The 18,418-nt window shown below is 42.3% G+C and overlaps 1 long non-coding RNA gene across 1 annotated transcript; it reads left to right on the top strand.

Moving 5' to 3' along the window:
• Positions 1-275: 275 nt before the first annotated feature.
• LOC100494224 lies at positions 276-17,047 on the top strand. Its single transcript, XR_004220959.1, has 2 exons — positions 276-407; positions 15,371-17,047. It is a non-coding gene; the product is annotated as an uncharacterized LOC100494224 (long non-coding RNA).
• Positions 17,048-18,418: the final 1,371 nt, after the last annotated feature.

Genomic DNA, 18,418 nt, shown 5'->3' with positions numbered 1-18,418 from the left:
CACACCCCATTCCTGTAGATGGCCAAATCACACATTATTCATCAGTTTTGCCTGTGGGCTTGTTGAAGGGATATCCCTAAGGCTGGGCATGTTTGGCTACCTTAATACATAAGTGACTTGAGGTAATCAGGTTGTCAGACTTGTTCATGCATTTCAATGCCTTTCAGTGAGACTGCATGCTAACATTTTATCTGATTATGTGTTTATTGAGTAGGTATAGATCTGTTTCCTCTTTCTAGTGTTACATTTAAAGGCTCTATTTTCTTTTCTTGCAGATTAATGACAATATCTGCACATGGAGTTGCCGTTCAGTAATCTGGAAGTTGCTTTCATATTGTTGGCCTTTACTATTTTCTCCATATTTTCTCTGGCTTCTGTCTACAGTGAACCTGAACAAGCACGTGCTGGTAATAAAAACACCCTTTAAAATCACCCTTATACTAACTTATATGTAGGGTTGCCACATTTTACAATTCTTTTTTTAAAGACTGGCTTGGGGTGGTGGCAAAAGGGGACAGGTCATAACACAAAAGGGGGCATGATAAGGGGGGTGGTGACATCAAAAGGTCCAGTGCTACGATGCAACATACTGCCAGAGAGGGTGGATCAAGTGGAGATCAGGAAGAGGTAGGATTTACGCGGGTCGAGGGCCTAGGCAGGTGGGCCAGGGAGCTAAATTTAGGAATATTAGAAATATACTGGTAACTACATTGCCAATGAATTTGTAATACTGGCCCTGGTCTTGGTGGGTGTTTTACACTGGCAACCCTATGTAAACGGGGTGTTCCCTGAATATTTCTTATAGATTGTATTATACACTTCCAAAAATTCAATAGGAATGAAAAGAAAGTGGGTGAATTTTAATCTACTCACACATTTTAAATCTGCCCCTTATTCTCTCAACTTAAACAGTGCCCCTAGTTACACAGTGGAAGCTTTGAGCGACATTCTGGTCTTTGCCAATAGACTACTTTCCTACAAACCTAGCACCTGTATACAGGCTTAGTCTAGAAAAACAGCATAACATCCCCAGGCCGCATAGGGCAAGCAGAATATGACACACACAGGCAGGGTAGGGCAGGCAGAATATGACACACACAGGAAGGGTAGGGCAGGCAGAATATGACACACACAGGCAGGGTAGGGCAGGCAGAGTATGGCACACACAGGCAGCATAGGGCAGGCAGAGTATGGCACACACAGACAGCTTATGGCAGGAAGAGTATGGCACACACAGGCAGGATTGGGCAGGCAGAGTATGGCACATACAGGGAGCATAGGGCAGGCAGAGTATGGCACACATGGGCAGCATATGGCAGTAAGAGTATGGCACAAGCAGCGTAGGGCAGGCATAGTATGGCACACACAGGCAGGGTTGGGCAGGCAGAGTATGGCACACACGGGCAGCATAGGGCAGTTAGAGTATGGCACAGGCAGCGTAGGGCAGGCAGAGTATGGCACACAGGCAGCATAGGGCAGGCAGAGTATGGCACACAGGCAGGGTAGGGCAGGCAGTTTATGGCACAGGCAGCATAGGGCAGGCAGAGTATGGCACACACAGGCAGCATAGGGCAGGCAGAGTATGGCACACACAGGCAGCATAGGGCAGGCAGAGTATGGCACACACAGGCAGCATAGGGCAGGCAGAGTATGGCATACAGGCAGGGTAGGGCAGGCAGAGTATGGCACACACAGAGAGCATAGGGCAGGCAGGGTAGGACACACGGGCAGCATAGGGAAGGTAGAGTATGGCACAGGAAGCATAGGGCAGGCAGAATATGGCACACATAGACTGCATAGGTCAGGTAGAGTATGGCACAGGCAGCGTAGGGCAGGCAGAATATGGCACACACAGGAAAAGCAGGACAGGCAGAGTATGGCAGCGGCAGGGTAGGGCAGGCAGAGTAGGGAAGGAGACAGGGAAACCTATTATGTTTATGTAAGTGACCACTCCAACATGAACAGTTTGTAATGCAGAACATACAGTGACACAATACCAGCATTGCTCCTGCAGTCTATCTAAGATATCAACAATGTGGGAGCCTACAGTCTCAGGTCTTACAGGTGTGAACAATACAGGGCACATGGGTGGGAACACTATAGGGGTGTACAGGTGTGAAGAATACAGGGGTTCACAGATGTGAACAGTACAGAGAATTACAGTTGTAAACAACAGGATTACTGCCTGAATCTGAGGTGTGAACAGTGCAGGGGGCCAATTAATCTCAGTACTGATACCATTTAAAGCGTACACAAAGGTAAGCAATCACAGCAGCCAGGCAGGTGGGGGGCCACACAGAGGGGGGGTGCCATTTGGAGAGCACTTATATTATTGTAAATATATAGTTTTACATTTCAGTCTAGTAGAAAGGGCTATACAGTAGCATGGCACATGGGCTAAGATTTGGCAGCAGTTGCTGAGCCAAGTTAAAGGAACAACAAAGAATTAAGCTAGAAGTGATATACCGTACTATAAGGGTAATATACAAAAGTTCTGGCAACTAAGGGATGCACTTACTGCAGGACAGGATCCTTTTCACTGAGCACCTAACTAAGTTAGATGGCAAATAGGGTACAGGATGGGGCACTATATCAATAAAGTATCCCAAACTCACTACAAAATGTTTACTTAAAAATTGTTTTTATTCAAATATCCATATTAAAAAGCATATAGACCCTACAAAGTTCCGCCTTACACGTTTCGTACCCTTCTGGTAGGCAGTTGAGGCACAGGATGGGGGACATCTATGTGCCTTATAAATACAGTACTGTTGTATGCAGACAGTGCTGTAATCATCAGGAAAGCATAGACCTTTGTTCACCATTCTGAAACACAAATAACTCCTCCCACAGTGGGGCGGATTGGCACTTGTCTTTGCACTTTGCACCCTGCTGAATATAAGCTCTTTTGTGTTGGGCGCTTCTGTACCAACCCAAGGCTTTCTCAGTGAAGATCTGGGCCTCAGAATATGTCTCCAGTACTACTGGACCAGTAGCTTCCCATCTTGTAAACTCTAATGAGCAGGATCTTCTTAACCTTCTCTTTCACTTAGTACTTTTGTAATACTTTGTAGTACAGAGATTGAACCCCTTATCCGGAAATCCATTATCCAGAAAGTTCTGAATTACAGAAAGGCCATCTCCCATAGACTCCATTTTAATCAAATAATTCACATTTTTAAACATGAATAATAATAATTATTGTACGTTGTATTTGATCCCATCTCAGATTTAATTAATTCTTATTGGAGCCAAAACAATCCTATTGGGTTTAATTACTGTATAAATAATTACAGAAAGACCCCTTTTCTGGAAAACCCCAGGTCCCGAGCATTCTGGATAACGGGTCCCATACCTTTAGTTTGTAATATGTATTTCTGTTGATAAAGCATGCAATGATGTGAAATTGGTTAGGAGCACTGAAATACCTCTGTACTTTTGGCATGGTTAATTTTTTTGGGATATATTTATAATTTTTTATAACATTTCATGTGTGATACTGCCTACTACTTTTATTACTATATTGTTTGATAAATTACCACAACACTGTTTATTGTAAATAATAAGAATCAAGCATCAAAATAAAAAAACTGGTTGGGGCATTTCCTCTTAATAATCAGTCCAGTTGCATCAGTTTCTGCGACAGATATAACCTCACTTTTTGTTTGTTTAACACAAATAAGGCCATGGTATTTCAGACAGCAATAAAGACATTCTCTGGCACTTGAAAATATGACCTAAGGAGGATAGTGCCAAGCCTGAAACATTGCAGCTTGCCTGCCCTGTCCCTGTATGTGTCTGAATAATAAGTTGGTTTGTGGATGTGGTATTTTGTTCTAAACAAAGTTTTTTCATAAATCTGAAGTTCATTCACTTGCATTTTTCTCCAGCAATGCTTTGCTCTAGATTACTCTAGAATCAGTTGTTGTTTTTGCATAGGGGTAAAGGAAGTTGATTTATTTTTTCATTTCCCTTCTATGTACTTGCACTTGTTTGCTTGGCAGTGGCCTGTGACTCAGAGTAGCATCATTATGTGTATTAGGAGCAGGGCTAAATTCAGTAGCGGGTATGCAGGAGACGGACAGAGATAAACGGTTATCTTAAGGTCAAGCACTAATAAAGCACTGGCGCTTCCTTACGGGGGTATTAAGTGGACTAGGCTGGACTCTTATCTCCTTCAAAATGTTATTTTTGCTGTATCTTCATTAAAGATGTAAGATGGTAACTATAAGACAGGCGGCAGCAAAAGTCTGATAATGTACCTGAAATTCTTTAGTTATAGTTTATCACATTATATATTCTTATGTGTGATGCATCAATTACATTTTTTACCTAAAAACCTAAAGATCACTATAAAATACTACAGGATACAGTGAGGGAAGTTACTGACCTCATATCCTGTAATAAGATTTTTAATTTCAACATTAAAAACCTAGAGTAGGTGGGGTATGACACTCTATTAATGGCACTGACACCTTACATTTAGGTTCCTAGGGCTGCCTTCCAATTAGCAGAGAAGTAGTGGTTTATCAGTAGATAAAGGGGTGCTTCTGTAGTCCCCCCACTTGCCTCAAACCCTTTTCATTAATTAATGACTTAATATCACCCCTATTTTACCATGCAGTGGATAGCTAATTTAGGCACTTTGCCATTCATCATTTTTAATGTTTGTTTATGTGCTTGTCAGGTATTGCTATCACATCAGAAGGTATGAATCTACCTGAGAAGCACTAGAGAGCAGTGGGGGCATTTGTGAGGCTTTTTGGCCCAGCTTCTTTGTTTGGGCAACTAGAAAAACATGCTGGGCAATATGCCCAAAATCATTGCCTTGTACCTTGTACATCATCAGCTGCCCCCAAAAGCCTTGACAACATATATTTTTAAACATCATGTTAAACACATAAATAATGGTTACAATACAAATTAGTGCTGATTCCAGAATCTAACTGTATAGTTTAAAATGATTTATACAGTGTCTCACATTAAAACTCTATTCATCATCTTAATGAACAGAAGGTAGTGTTTCTCTTAGATAAACCAGCTGAAGCCAAGACACTGACAGTGATAACTAATACATTCATGTCATTTGTATCTTCTACATATAACTCCTGCCAAGCAGCAATGTCACTTAAACAAACTTGGCATTAACTGAATCAGATTGTAATTTATTTCCTTTTTATTTTGTGTGTCTGTATGACTGTATATGGCAGTATTTGCAAGTTTGAGCAGACATTAGAGATCAGCGAACAATACGGAATTATTTTTTTTTGCAAAACATTTGGTTCAGCATTGCAAATAAAGTCAGAGGAATTTATGAAGCATTTAAAGCAACTGTTTTGCCATTTTTTTGCAATGGAATCTGTCACATGCTTGTATCAAGGTTTTTTCACTAGCACAGAAGGTAAAGCTGAGATACAGTGTAAGGTCTGCTTGTTTATCAAGGTCACCAAATGATTGATCTCTAACTTGTTTGGTCACCAATGACCAGAGCCAAAACAGGGCGATCTAATCGTTTGTTCTCCAGCAGGGGTGGGCCAAGCCAACCGGGCACCCTAGGCAACCTGGCAGGCACCTTGCCCCGCACACTACAGCAGCTATTATGAAATCACATAGGGCCACCTTAACTATTCCAACCCTTGCACCCAACCTCAGTTTCAGGTATGGATAATACCTCCGTATGTGGATATATATAAGTATTATGAGTGCTAAGATATGTGTTTGTGTAAGTGCACTGGAAAGCGAGCCTTGCTGACTAAGTATGTCTCTGTGTGTACAAATGCAAAGTTGTGCAAGTGCTGGCAAGCCCAGCTGTGAGCATGTTTAGGTGTGTCCGTACATGTGCAGGTATGGGTGTTTGTATGGCCTCAATGTCTGTGTGCAGTGGGGTCATTGAATAACACTGAGCAAATTTACCTGTGGCAGTAGCCTATAGCAACGAAGCAAATTGTTGCTTTTATTGTTCTACCTGCAGCTGGCTGAAGAAAGCAAATCACTGATTGGTTGCTATGGGTTACTGCCCATGAGCAAAGTGTTCTATGTGAGCAGGTATGACTGTGGTATGATGGCGGCTCTATTAAAACATTGTTACAGGGTTGCAGTATGTACTGTTACATACATTATCCCTATAGAAACCATTAAAGGGTGAGGAAACCCTGAACATAAATTGTATAAATGTTTACCTGAAAGAGCAGATTTTTTATAATGTTTGTGTTCGCACCAGTTTGTTACTACACACATTCCCTGCATTTATGTATTTAATCATCTGATGTCGAAGGGTTGGGCCACGTAATTTTTTTTGAAGACTAAGATCCCAAGTCTTAACACAGATATAATTTGTATCATCATTCACTAATGCTGCCTGCCTCCAGAATCAGCATAGGGCAATAGAACATGGGGATGCAGCTTTACCAGTTTGAGGGGGTAAAAACACAATAGCTGAGAAAAAAGTGGCAAAACACAAAAAAAACTTTCTTCACAAATACATTTTTTATTCTCAAGCGCTTTAAGAAAAAACTTGAACTGAAATGTTACTGTCTCGTTTTGTTGAGGAAGAAATTTTCACACACACGAAAATCACTAGGGATGTAGCGAACTGTTCGCCGGCGAACTAATTCGCGCGAACATCGGGTGTTCGCAAGTCCGCAAATTCGCGAACTTTTGGCGATGTTCGCCATTTGGGTTCGCCTTAGCTGGCGCCAAATTTTGACCTCTCACCCCAGACCAGCAGATACATGTCAGGCAATCAGGCAGCTCTCCCTCCTGGGCCACCCCCCCCCCCCCTTGGACCACTCCCTTCCATATATAAACCGAAGCCCAGCAGCCATTTTACATTCTGCCTGTGTGTGCTTGAAGAGATAGTGTAGGGAGAGAAGCTGTGATTGATTTGAGGGAGAGTTTAAGTAGGATTTCTGGCTAGTAATCTACTACTGCTCTGTATTTGTGTGGGGATAGGAGCTGTGCATTCATTTCAGGGAGAGTTTAAGTAGGATTTCTGGCTAGTAATCTACTTTCTACTGCTCTGTATTTGTGTGGGGATAGGAGCTGTGCATTCATTTCAGGGAGAGTTTAAGTAGGATTTCTGGCAAGTAATCTACTTTCTACTGCTCTGTATTTGTGTGGGGATAGGAGCTGTGCATTCATTTCAGGGAGAGTTTAAGTAGGATTTCTGGCTAGTAATCTACTTTCTACTGCTCTGTATTTGTGTGGGGATAGGAGCTGTGCATTCATTTCAGGGAGAGTTTAAGTAGGATTTCTGGCTAGTAATCTACTTTCTACTGCTCTGTATTTTTTGTCTAAATAACAATTTGTCTAAATAACAATAATAATTCCGTGTCCAGAAACATCACTTGAGTGACGGTTTTCCACCAGCAATAATATATTTCGTATCCACTACTGTATACGTTGCCCTTGCAGGCCTTGTTGCCCGGTGTCTGCAACCAAGTGCCACCTAGCTGTGTGAGCTTTTTCACAATTTGTCTAAATAACAATAATAATTCCGTGTCCAGAAACATCACTTGAGTGACGGTTTTCCACCAGCAATAATATATTCCGTATCCACTACTGTATACGTTGCCCTTGCAGGCCTTGTTGCCCGGTGTCTGCAACCAAGTGCCACCTAGCTGTGTGAGCTTTTTCACAATTTGTCTAAATAACAATAATAATTCCGTGTCCAGAAACATCACTTGAGTGACGGTTTTCCACCAGCAATAATATATTCCGTATCCACTACTGTATACGTTGCCCTTGCAGGCCTTGTTGCCCGGTGTCTGCAACCAAGTGCCACCTAGCTGTGTGAGCTTTTTCACAATTTGTCTAAATAACAATAATAATTCCGTGTCCAGAAACATCACTTGAGTGACGGTTTTCCACCAGCAATAAAATATTCCGTATCCACTACTGTATACGTTGCCCTTGCAGGCCTTGTTGCCCGGTGTCTGCAACCAAGTGCCACCTAGCTGTGTGATCTTTTTCACAATTTGTCTAAATAACAATAATAATTCCGTGTCCAGAAACATCACTTGAGTGACGGTTTTCCACCAGCAATAATATATTTCGTATCCACTACTGTATACGTTGCCCTTGCAGGCCTTGTTGCCCGGTGTCTGCAACCAAGTGCCACCTAGCTGTGTGAGCTTTTTCACAATTTGTCTAAATAACAATAATAATTCCGTGTCCAGAAACATCACTTGAGTGACGGTTTTCCACCAGCAATAATATATTCCGTATCCACTACTGTATACGTTGCCCTTGCAGGCCTTGTTGCCCGGTGTCTGCAACCAAGTGCCACCTAGCTGTGTGAGCTTTTTCACAATTTGTCTAAATAACAATAATAATTCCGTGTCCAGAAACATCACTTGAGTGACGGTTTTCCACCAGCAATAATATATTCCGTATCCACTACTGTATACGTTGCCCTTGCAGGCCTTGTTGCCCGGTGTCTGCAACCAAGTGCCACCTAGCTGTGTGAGCTTTTTCACAATTTGTCTAAATAACAATAATAATTCCGTGTCCAGAAACATCACTTGAGTGACGGTTTTCCACCAGCAATAAAATATTCCGTATCCACTACTGTATACGTTGCCCTTGCAGGCCTTGTTGCCCGGTGTCTGCAACCAAGTGCCACCTAGCTGTGTGATCTTTTTCACAATTTGTCTAAATAACAATAATAATTCCGTGTCCAGAAACATCACTTGAGTGACGGTTTTCCACCAGCAATAAAATATTCCGTATCCACTACTGTATACGTTGCCCTTGCAGGCCTTGTTGCCCGGTGTCTGCAACCAAGTGCCACCTAGCTGTGTGAGCTTTTTCACAATTTGTCTAAATAACAATAATAATTCCGTGTCCAGAAACATCACTTGAGTGACGGTTTTCCACCAGCAATAATATATTCCGTATCCACTACTGTATACGTTGCCCTTGCAGGCCTTGTTGCCCGATGTCTGCAACCAAGTGCCACCTAGCTGTGTGAGCTTTTTCACAATTTGTCTAAATAACAATAATAATTCCGTGTCCAGAAACATCACTTGAGTGACGGTTTTCCACCAGCAATAAAATATTCCGTATCCACTACTGTATACGTTGCCCTTGCAGGCCTTGTTGCCCGGTGTCTGCAACCAAGTGCCACCTAGCTGTGTGAGCTTTTTCACAATTTGTCTAAATAACAATAATAATTCCGTGTCCAGAAACATCACCCAAGTTGTTGTTGTTTTGTAAAAATAAAAAAAATGCCAGGCAAAGGCAGGCCGCCACGCAGAGGCACTAGGGGCCGTGCTGCTATGATATCCTGTGGCCCTAGGAAATTGCCCAGTTTTCCGAAGGCACTTACCCTGAACTCCCAAAATGCTGAAGAGGTAGTTACCTGGCTTACACAGCACACCCCATCCTCTACTGTTTCTAACTTTGCCACAACATCCTCATCCTCCTTTGCTATGGGCACCCCACGTACCACTTCCTCCACCACCGCCGCCCCTTCTTCACTGGAGTCAGAGGAGTTATTTACTCATGAGTTTGTTGAACTGAGTGATGCGCAACCATTATTGCCAGAAGAAGATGAAGGAGATGAGGACGTTACACCAGATATCATAATTCAGGCAGGCAACACAACAGAGATGGACATAAGGTGTGATGAGGTCCCCGCTGCTGCTGACTTCTGTGAGCTGTCAGAAGAAATTGATGCATCTGAGGAGAATGATGATGAGGAGAGTGATATTTTGTGGGTGCCCACAAGAAGAGAGCAAGAGGAGGATAGTTCAGATGGAGAGACGGAGAGTCAGAGAGGCAGGAGGAGATTAAGACTTAGAAGAAGCAGGGACAGCTCCCAGGGAACAGTAGGGCAACAACATGAATCGGCACCTGTGGTCAGCCAGCCAACGCACCCGCCAACTTCTACTGTTACTGCTAGAAAGCCCACATCAAAAGGCTCAGCAGTGTGGCATTTTTTTAATGTGTGTGCCTCTGACAAAAGCACTGTAATTTGCAATGAGTGCAGTCAGAAACTGAGTCTTGGGAAGCCCAACACCCACTTAGGTACAACTGCTATGCGAAGGCACATGAACGCCAAACACAAAGCACTATGGGAGCAACACCTCAAAGGCAGCAGCCAAACGCTAAGCCACCCTCCTTCTGCTCCAGCATCTTACTGCTCTACCTCTGCTGTCCTTGACCCGTCTCAACCACCCTCCACTCCGCCTTCCAGTTCCTGCTCATCTGCCCCCAGCCAAGTTTCTGTGAGGGCCATGTTTGAGCGTAAGAAACCAATGCCTCCGAGTCATCCCCTTGCCCGGCGTCTGACAGCTGGATTGTCTGCACTCTTAGCCCGCCAGCTTTTACCATACCAGCTGGAGGCTTTCCACCAATTTGTAGCAATTGGGACACCGCAGTGGAAGGTACCCAGCCGCAATTTTTTTTCACAGAAGGGAATACCACACCTGTACCAGCATGTGCAGAGCCAAATCACCGCATCTCTGTCATTTAGTGTTGGGGCAAAGGTCCATATGACTACTGACACATAGTCCTCGAAGCATGGTCAGGGCAGGTATGTCACCTACACTGCCCACTGGGTGAACCTGGTGATGGCTGGGAGGCAGGGAATGCGTGGTTCAACAACAGTGGAGTTGGTGTCACCGCCACGGGTTGCATGCGGGTCTGCCACCATCTCTACTCCTCCTTTGCTCTCTAACTCGTCTTCTAAGTCGTCTTCTAAGTCGTCTTCTAACTTGGCTTCTTCCTCGGCTTCTTCCTCCTCTGCTGCTGTGTCCTCCTCCACACCTGTGCACCCCCAGCTCCACATAGGCTATTCGACGTGCCAGGTACGCCGTTGTCATGCTGTCTTGGGCATGACGTGCCTGGAAAGTAGAAACCATACCGGATCTGTACTCCTGTCATCTCTGCACTCACAGGCCGATCGGTGGCTGACCCCACACCAACTGAAAATTGGAAAAGTGGTGTGTGACAACGGAAGCAATCTGTTGGCAGCACTGAGACTGGGCAATTTAACACATGTGCCCTGTATGGCACATGTTTTAAATTTGATAGTCCAACGGTTTGTCTCGAAGTACCCAGGATTGCAGGACATTCTCAGGCAGTCCAGGAAGGTGTCTGGCCATTTCAGACGTTCCTACACAGCCATGGCACGCCTTGCTGACATTCAGCGGCGGCACAACTTGCCAGTCAGGCGTTTAATTTGCGACAGCCAGACTCGCTGGAATTCCACGCTAATGATGTTTGAACGTCTGCTGCAACAACAAAGAGCCATCAATGAATACCTATTTGAACTGGGTGGTAGGACTGGATCTGCAGAGTTGGGGATTTTTTTCCCCCGTTACTGGGTGCTTATGCGCGACGCCTGCAGGCTGATGCGCCCTTTTGACGAGGTCACAAATATGGTTAGTCGCACTGAAGGCACCATCAGCGACCTAATACCCTTTGCTTTTTTTCTTGAGCGTGCCGTGCGACGAGTGACAGATGACGCTGTAGACCAGCGTGACCAAGAGCCTGATTTCTGGGCGGAATCACCAGAACGTTCCCAGGCACCTGCTGCAACGCAGGGAGAGGTGTCAGAAGCGGAGTCAGAGGAGGAAGGTGGCTTTGTGGAGGCAGAAGACCAACAGGAGCAGGCTTCCCAGGGGGCTTGTGGTCACCTTTTGTGGAGCCCTGGTCTTGTACGTGGCTGGGGGGAGGAGACGGTGGTGGATGAGGACGTAGTCCTTGATAACGAGGAAGGGGAGATGGATACCTCTGCATCCAACCTTGTGAGAATGGGGTCTTTCATGCTGTCATGCCTGTTGAAGGACCCCCGTATCAAGAGGCTTAAGGAGAAGGACCTGTACTGGGTGGCAACGCTACTAGACCCTCGTTACAAGCATAAAGTGGCAGAAATGTTACCAACGTACCACAAGTCCGAAAGGATGCTGCATTTCCAAACCAGCCTGCAAAACATGTTGTACAATTCTTTTAAGGGTGATGTCACTCCACATTCCAGGGGCAGAGGTGCCGGTAATCCTCCCACGAGCACACCTGCAAGGACAATGCACTTTGGCCACTCTGTAACGTCAGACATGCAAAGTTTTTTCAGTCCAAGGCAGCGCCAGGACCCTTCTGGATCCACCCTCAGAGAACGCCTCGACCGGCAGGTAGCGGACTACCTGGCATTAACTGCAGATATTGACACTCTGAGGAGCGATGAACCCCTGGACTACTGGGTGCGCAGGCTTGATCTGTGGCCAGAGCTGTCACAATTTGCCATAAATCTGTTGTCTTGCCCTGCCTCAAGTGTCCTCTCAGAAAGGACCTTTAGTGCAGCAGGAGGGATTGTAACTGAGAAGAGAACTCGCCTAGGTCACAAAAGTGTTGATTACCTGACCTTTATTAAAATGAATGAGGCATGGATCTCGGAGGGTTACTGCACGCCGGAAGACTTGTTCTGACTGCCCATGCAGCTGTCCTTCTCTGCACGCCGCTTGACACCACACACAGCTGTCCTTTAGCGTCCTCCTCCACCACCGTACAAACTAGGGTGCAAATCCTACTGGCTTAATTGTAAGCCAAACTTTTTGGACAGGTAAATCCTGAATTTTTCTCTCTTCTACTCTTCTGTGCTTGTCACCCTATATGAGTTCTTTGAAAGGGTTTGGCTGGGGCATGGTTATGATACCATCTAGCTTTGATGTTTTTAATGTCTTCTGTGCTTGTTGTCACCCTATATGAGTTCTTTGAAAGGGTTTGGCTGGGGCATGGTTATGATACCATCTAGCTTTGATGTTTTTAATGTCTTCTGTGCTTGTTGTCACCCTATCTGAGTTCTTTGAAAGGGTTTGGCTGGGGCATGGTTATTATACCATCTAGCTTTGATGTTTTTAATGTCTTCTGTGCTTGTTGTCACCCTATCTTAGTTCTTTGAAAGGGTTTGCCTGGGGCATGGTTATGATACCATCTATCTAAGATATTTTTTCTGTCCTCTGTGCTTCAGTGGCTGCAACAAAAAAACCATAATTTTTTAGGAATGTACACATTCCTGATTTTTCAGGGTTCTGCAACTGCGGCAAAATCATATCTTTTATGGTCACCACAGGTGATCGAAAAGGTAGGACAAACCTGGGCCCACACTGCAGAATCAGTGTTTTTTGGTTCACGTTACTCTACATTGAATTACCTCTGCCTGACCATGCACGTGCGCACAAGCACGGTGACTGCTAAACACACCACTACAGAAATATTCCCACCGACGGGACGAACGTCCTGGAGGTGACAAGCAACTAGTAAAAACTAATATTCGCACACTTGACAGTATCATTAAAGCTTTTTGCGTTTTTTTTCGTTGCAGTAAACGCGGCGTTTTGTCTTTGCGTGTGAACCGGCCGTAACCTTTACACGACTTGATTGGAATGTAGATGCCGGACTTTTTAAAGCAGTTTATTACATAAGTTTAGGAATGTAGTGTGATTTCTGCCCTTTACAGCACAAAACGCAACGCTGTGTCAACAACGTATTTTTCAGAGAAATTTTTGCCCTTGATGCCCCTCCTGCATGCCACTGTCCAGGTCATGGCACCCTTTAAACAACTTTAAAATCAGTTTTCTGGCCAGAGATGGCTTTTCTAGGTTTTAAAGTTCGCCTTCCCATTGAAGTCTATGGGGTTCGCAAAGTTCGCGAACGTTCGCACATTTTTTTTTAGGTTCGCTACATCCCTAAAAATCACCAAAAGTTAAATTTTTTTCTTTATCAGACACCAATCGTGGTTTTAAAAAAAAAAATTCTCGTGTATCTTGCTTTTAATGTTTTTTGGAGCCACAAATTCATGATGAATAATCCCATACCTTAGATTGTGCTGCTAATGATACAGTGTTAGTATTCAGGGAAACAAAATGCTGGCAGCAAAGAATAACTGAAGGCTTAAAAATAACAATTGAGAATATTATAAAGACCAAAAATACCACCCTGTGGTAATGAGTTATTTGGCAAATGATTGGGCAAAGCAGCAAAGGAAGGGAGCGTTCCTTGTCCTTTAAAAGCATGGAGCAGAATTAGTTTGGTGCTTAGTTGCTTTTCTCTATTTGATTACATTTAGAGAACAATTATTGTTAATGCTGTAAGAATAAATAAGTAATGCACACATAAATATGTGCTGTCATCTTAATGCAGAATACATAACAAGCAGCAGAGGGCACTTCTATACAAAGAACGAAATATGTGCAATCAAAATGTGACATGATGTTCTGTAGGTGCTTAAGAATGACAGAATCGCCAAATGTAAGATTATAGGGGAGCTGTTGCCATTATAAAAGATCCACTAAACTGTATTTGCACAGTAAAAAACATGCCATTTAACTGATTAACAGACCTGGACATTGCCCCATTGCTCCAAGAATATCTAGGAACAGAAGGGGATAAACAACTACTGTCTTTAATTAATTATCAATTAAATTTACAAATAACTTTACAAAATCTAATACAACAAAAGATAATAAGATATCACATATAAAAAGGGCATATTTATTATGCTGTTTAAAAAACGGCAAGAAAATTCGTCACACATAGCCAGGCTTCGCCGTATAAAAACCGGTGTAAAATCAGTGTAATTTTTTTACATGTTCTTTTCTTCCGCCGGAACTTGTGTTAAATAATGGAGTAATATTTGCCAATTGGACTGTTTATTTTACACAGCTTTTTACACTATTTTTTCGTTGAATTCGTTTTACAACAACAACAAGGAAACATTTGTAAAGCGTTTTTCTCCCGTGGGACCCAAAGCGCATAATAACACAGCATAATAAATAAGCAAGCACAGATGCAGGCTCGTTAGGTTGCCCCTAGGACCAATGACCAGATCATACACAGGTGGCTAGAATGATCCATCGGATGAGATCCAATGCACGTTTGTCCCATGCTATTTTTAAACCTGCCTGAACTCCAAACACAGGCCAATTAGCTACAGACTCAGCCCGGAGGTGCTGCATTGGCAGCTTCTATTGGCCTAAGTATAGCCAGCGTAAGACTTTTGGTAGCCAATCTGACTGCTTTTTACTTTGTGTCAGTTTTATTAGAACTTCACAGTGGCATGGCCCCGCTGGCACCTGAACTACTCTCTGATTGTTTGCAAAGTAAAATCCAATGCTGGCCACTCATGTTTATGGTTTGAGGAAAGTATATTGGACTAAACATGTGGAGAGCCAAAGTGCACAGATTAAACCAATAATGTCATGGGTCAGTTTGCCAGATCTGTGACACAGAAGGGGGGCCCATGTCACTTTAGGTTAGGTTAGTGCTTTACAGATGTATTTGGTGCATTTTTTGCAACAGAATAATCAGTCACATGTACACTGTAAATACAGATTTTAGAAATAAATTTTACATTTTGTTCCCCCCACAGAAGACAAGCACAGCATACCAGAGGGCAGCATTAATGGCACCAGATCCAAGAAGAAAAAGAAAAGCAGCTTAGCCAGCGCTGACATTGCTGAAGTAATTTAGGTTTGTGATATATCACAGAAAGAGGGCAGTTTCCCTAATGCCTGCTTCTCAGAGCTGATATGAGAACTGATCACCTGGAGTCAGGCACATGAAGGATGAGCTGAAGTAGATGCTTCCCCTTGATCAGCAAACAAGTCATGGAGACACGAAAATAATAGGGGTTGACAGACTGCATCCCAGACAAGTGTCTTCGGCACCTTTTCATTCTTGGGCCTCTTGACCTTCTAATAAAGCACTGCCTGGTTTCTACCAAACAAAGGAAGCCAGGCTCAATCTGTGTCATGATTTACAGGAATTTAACAAATGAATTTGCAATAATCATTTTTCAAGTCATGAATGGCGTAAACCACAGTGTTTTTGACCTTGTGTCAAGCTATAAGATCATTGACATATTACACAAAAGAATCTCTTGTTCCAAAGAAATCATCTTAAATTCCCTTAAAAAGAAGTCACCAGATCTACTGCAGAATAATTGTTTTTTTATACATATAACATCTTTGCCTAATAACTTGCTCCAAAATTATAGAGCAACAGTGACATCCCAAACTCATGCATCAGTGCATAGAGTATAACTATAAACCCAGTTGGGAATATTACACTCACAAATGGGCCATGTATCCTCATCCAGTTAGTCAAGGGGCCCTAAGTGTTAAAATTATAAATAAAAACGATTTTATATAACATTTAAGCAGATGCACTTTTGAATAATGAAGAAAACTGGACAATGCACAATTAATTTAAAATAAATGTAACACTTTAAGTGCCAGTTGGAAGTTTATTGGCCCGTGATTGGGGCCTACTTACTGGTCTACATGACCAATATCTGGACAAAATTGACTAGATATCTATAAGGCACATGTCAAAATTCCAATGGTTAGGCACCATATTGGTGCACTGATGTGGTCCTCAGATGACAGGTCTTTATAGGCTCTGCTATATGATTCATTCATTGGCCCCAGAAAAAGATGGGCCTGACCAGGTTTCTGCACCCTGTGTTTGGTGAGTGGGATCCACCTCTTCAGAGAAAATGCTGAGTATGCCATTGGCCTAAGGCACATGAAGATTAGTAGCTGCTACTTGTAGCTTGGTTTCATTGCTTTCTGTAGGACTATTAGGCCCATGTTAGGAAACAGTTTATACATAAAATGTTATACTTTCCCCACTACTACAATATATTCCTTTAATATATTACTTCCCCCCTTTTGTCTATTTAATTGCAGTTATTCATTATTGACAAACAAAAATTCTTTTGCCCAGCTCAGTTACTGCCCCATTTCGTCCTACCAAGACAAGTCTTACATTGTTCTTTTTAACCAATTGTAGTCAGTATTTAAACATACTTTACTTAGGAGTATTTGGGATAAACCAAGGACCCCCTAAAGAAGGTCACAGGGTGACATGTAGCTTGCAGAAGAGGAAAGATTGGAATAATAACGAAAACATTTGTGACAGTTTTATTTATATGCTGTAACGATATACTCTGGAATTATTTATTTTTGTGCAAATTGTTAAAATAACTTTTTCCTATGTAGTGTAATTTCTATGGCCTAATAAAATATTTCAAATGATCTGCCAATATGTAACCAGGTCAGTGTTATAATTGGTTGAGGAGGAGTGGAATACAGAAAAATGCCATGCTCATATGGAAACAATGTAATATGGTTTTCACGTTTTTGTTATGAGATTTAAATGTACTGATGAATGAACTTGATGAATGATCTAACACACTGCCATTTTAACAAGATAATTAGATGACATCTATCACAAGAAGCAGAATTCAAGGTTAGGATAATGACACAGTCCAGCGGGTCAATTGTTCTACCCATTAGATCGCAGTTATGGACAATTAGATCCACTTACAAGAAGATATATGCCTAAAAATGTTCAAGAAAAACAACCTATTGATCAAACATTTCAATGCCTGACAAATCTGAAAGAAATGTAATTATTCTAAATGCCAGGAAATTAACAGTGCAATTCAACTGACATAATGAAAGCAAACTACAATATTATAGAGCTAATGCACTGTGGTGAATACTGTATATGGATATTACCAATACAGGTTTCAGGAAACCCATTATCCAGAAAGCTCCGAATTACAGGAAGGTCATCTCCCATACTCTGCACTTTAATCAAATAATTCCATTTTTTTTTTTTTTTAAAAAGTCCTTTTTCTCTGTAGTAATAAAACAGAAACTTGTACTTGATCCCAACTAAGATATAATTGGATATTGGAGGAAAAACAATCCTATTGGGTTTATTTCATGTTTAAATGATTTTTTAGTGGATTTAAGTTATGGAGATCCAAATTACAGAAAGACCCCTTATCCGGAAAGCCCCAGGTCCGGAGCATTCTGAATAATGGGTCCCATACCTGTATAATGAATTGTGAATATACAAAGAAAAGATACAGTTTATATAAAGCATAATATTTTCATTCTATCTGAATACTGTAGCACTAGCATACAGGATGTGTTAAGAGGTCTTAAGAGACCACCACTGGTAAAGAACTAATCTGATAGCTTGGGGTCTTTTACACCCATGCATCTATACAGATATGTACAGGGGAGCTGTGGTTTTGTTTAAATTCTTCCCATGTTGGTGCGAGTTTTCCTTATTAATATATAAGTGACCATTCCATATGCAAGTTTATTCGATTTAGCAAAACAAATTTGAATTCACAAACTCGAAAATGTATAAATAAGCCTATAAATGAATGCATTAGATACAGAAAGAATGATTTAGGGATATTAGATCGTATGCTATATTGCAATGGTAATATGCCAAGAGGTTACAAAGAAAAAAGTGCAACAACTCACTTTCTTTTAACTGAGCACCATGTAGAACCAAGCTTGATTGTAGCTGGTGTTTGATAGGAATGAAAATATAATTTGAGTCATAACTGCCCAGACCCAAGGGTGCATTCACACTTGAAAACAGGGTCTGC

The sequence above is a fragment of the Xenopus tropicalis genome, chromosome 1 (genome assembly GCF_000004195.4).
Source record: "Xenopus tropicalis strain Nigerian chromosome 1, UCB_Xtro_10.0, whole genome shotgun sequence".
Classification (NCBI taxonomy): domain Eukaryota; kingdom Metazoa; phylum Chordata; class Amphibia; order Anura; family Pipidae; genus Xenopus; species Xenopus tropicalis.
This window is presented reverse-complemented; position numbering and strand designations above follow the sequence as displayed.